Genomic DNA, 3,706 nt, shown 5'->3' with positions numbered 1-3,706 from the left:
TATCATCTCCGTCTTCCTTCGTTCAATTTAAAATATTTAGTTATAATTTCGTAATAGACTGCACATTATAACATTACTCTAAACGTAAAAGACACTTCAAATATTTCAATGTATTTTGAAAAATGAGAAAATGATTGATGAGGACATTTAGATAGGACCTTATTTAAGGAGGAGGGGAGGGGGGCAGTTACGTGCTTCAATGGAGTCACGATACAAAGTATAATATCGCGACGAACTAAATAAAAGGCAAGAATACAAGAAAAACTACAAACTAGAGAACAATAAATTAAATAAATTAATAATTGTACCTATATATACAGAGTGTTGCACGTAATTTGAACAATTCACTATCACTCTGAAACAGATGAAAAGATAAAAAAGAATTTCATTAGACGAAATTAAACAGTATCATGTAATACATGGTTTAGTGTGCGTGATCATTCCATAAGTGCCTTTCGAATACCTTCAGATTATCTACATTCTTCAAATAGAATTGTTAAATTTTTATACACCGATCGATGGATCTTTTATTCTTCATAAGAAAAGAATGAAAGACGATTAGTTTAAAAAATATCTCAATATAAATTTTGTAAGACTTTGCACTATTTCCGTGGTTACGGAAAGACGCGGAGAAATACTCTTGTGTTCATGTTTCCCTTGTCTTTCATACACTAAATTTGACAAAATTATAATTACAATATTTTTTTAAACTAAGCGCCAAACGTGGAGAATCAAAAAGCACATCGATTTACCTATCAAAAACTTTAGAATTCTATTTAGAAAGGTATAAGCGACGTATAAATTTTTAAAACACTACATCTTTGGCATAAACACTTTGTCAACACATTTAATTCTGCTTTATGAAATCTTTTCCCATCTTTTATCGTTTCAGAATCGCGTGGTCACAATTGCGTGAGACACTCTGCATATTTAAAGAGGAAATTTAAGTTATCGTTCTGAATATGTATAACTCTTTGAATATTTCATTTTTGTTGTTGCATCATTAATAAAATAAATATAGACGAGAAGTTTAGAAACTATTTTGTTTGCTTAACGGTCTTCTTCGGGAAATACTGAAAACTTACGTTTATTGTAAACCATTTACGATAGTAAAATTCATGTACAAAAATATTAACCCACTGTGTACCACTACCGTCCCATCTTCACGAATGTCACGTTGTACACACACGTCGCACTAGTCGTTAGGGGAATAATATAATTAATTTTAATGCGAAGCATTTAAGCATTACTTGCAAACAAATTTTGTTACGAGTCTCCTACTAGCTATTCACCTTCGATGTCAACTATTTTGTGGTTACTTCCAACATAATTTCATATGTATATTTTAGTATTTTTACGCGTTCAGATTGTAATGCATTTTTCCCCTGTTCACTTTTTTAAATATAGCACGATGTGTTTTTATTAATGAAGCACGCTACATTTATCGCAAGAACTTTTTTCTAAAAATAATATAACTGAATATTAGATTTCAAGCTTTTACGATGGTAGGGATGTCATGTATTGAAACCAGTTTCAGGTCTGCTCTAAAGAAGTAGACTGCAATGTTTACGAAACGTTGGCGCAAAGTGCAAGTGTAATATTGACACGACTGTTCCCGTGAAAGCAATAACATGACAATATGACTGAATAGGGTTCAGATTTTTCCAATATAATCATGACAGTCGCGCCAAATTATAGCGCTGACATAATTTCAAAGTGTTTTATATAACACGCGCAATATACACATTCAAGTTTCTTGCGGTAAGTATAGGAATACTTTTGCGGGCCACTGTATGCAGTTCGCTAGTCAGATAATAAAGTAAGCTGGAATGTTGATGAAACCAATGTGCAATGTTCGGGCCAAATCGCAACATACTAATAAAAACATAATTGAAATCCGGACAACTTCAGAAATGTCACCCAAGTATCGTAAAAGTTTGATCTAAAAGCCTACTTCGTTAACGATTGTACACATATCTTATCGCGTTGGTTTGTTTAGGGCACGTGATAAAAATCGAACTAGAGCTGAAGGAAGCTCCGGACGACATGATCGTCGGATCGACACCATTCAAATTGGACGTCACCGGTGAAATCAATTCGACCTATCCAGATGGTGAGTTCAAAAACCTAAGAGACAAACCCTCGTTATTTGTACATAATTCGAAAATCACGCTTGGTCCGCGATTCGCTTCGCTATTTCAAATTGAGAAATTGCGGAAGATCGAAGAGACAAGCGTACATATCTAAATTTTACCGTAGGGAAATCGACTTTTTCACGTTTTATTGAACCAGCACGTTTAAATAAGCGAATGTGTCCCTATACAGATGCGTATCTATTGTACAGAAAATCCTAACTATTGAAATATCTTTTCTTTCTTTTTAACGTTTTCGTCCTCTTTCGTGTCATTATATACCAGACACTAATGCGCACAGTATTCATGCTAAAATAACAGGAAAAATATGAAATTACAGAAAGGGCATGTCGACGTGTGTTAGAAAAAGTGGCACGTTTCATTTGTCTTGCGACAACTAGCACATTTCAGTTTACTACGAAGAAAAGTACGTGTCATCGTTTTCACTGATAATCAACATGTATGTAATGAATCGCTGTGCGATTCGTCAGATATATGTTTTTAATCGCGCAATGCACACGAGTGACATTGCACGATTAGAAACATATGAATACGTACGCTGCAATGTCGCTCATATGTATCGATTCCCAACACTCTTGACAGCCACGGCGATTATCCGAATGATTAACTCAAGTAATTTTTCTAGAATGGTTACCATGAAATAAATTTCATGTGCTAAAAAATGTTCGACACTATGGATAATTTAAATAATATCGTTAGAAACACAAATACAAAATTTAAGTGCTATGGCGTAGTAGTACGCTAGTACCCTCATGACGCGACATATACGTCCCGTGTTATACGGATTTCGCGTTATACGAATACAAGAGCGCAAAGAGCTATGACTAAATAAATATGAAGTCTTTTTTTAATATGACAAAACTGTTCTACAATGCACAACACTGTAAACAATCCCTCCTTATCACAAATGAGCTAATGCAAAAATGTGCTTCGAGTCAATTCAAAGACGCGCACATTTTCATATCAGAAATGAGCCATTTCCAGAAACTTCTCAAGTCGCGTTATACGGAGACAGTGGCGCAATTTTTAACCCACGTTATAGGCGATCCGACTGTAAATATCAATCTATTTCAGCTTTCACGGTGAAACATAGAAAATTTCTAACTATAATATATACAGGGTGTCAAAACAGTCTTTGTCATGGCTTTGGGAGGTGATTCTACGCTGTTGGATCGGTGGAGACCTGTTAAAAAATTGGACAGTAAAATTGATCTCGATCATGATTTTCGAGGTCAAATATTTTCTATTGCATCGTATAGAACTCATCACGAGGAATAAAAAACTGAAGACACCACGCGTCGCAAATAACCTGTTCTCCTAGAAAAAAAAATATTTAAAGCTTCATTAATCCTTAAATTATTCATATTTTAAAGCCAGACACAAAATAACGTCAATGTTAATATCTACATAATCGTGAATTTTCAAATTGATTTTATTTACTTGCTAAAGTCAGTTATGAAGTAACTCGGGCTTGTCCAAGCAGTTCTGATCGAACCTCTTTGTCATGAGGCGAGAATTTCTTTCAATTTTCTTCCTAACGTTCTATACCTTTT

Source organism: Bombus bifarius, unplaced genomic scaffold (genome assembly GCF_011952205.1).
Source record: "Bombus bifarius isolate JDL3187 unplaced genomic scaffold, Bbif_JDL3187 scf7180000008192, whole genome shotgun sequence".
NCBI lineage: Eukaryota > Metazoa > Arthropoda > Insecta > Hymenoptera > Apidae > Bombus > Bombus bifarius.
The sequence above is the reverse complement of the archived record's forward strand: the minus strand, read 5'-3'. Positions refer to the sequence as shown.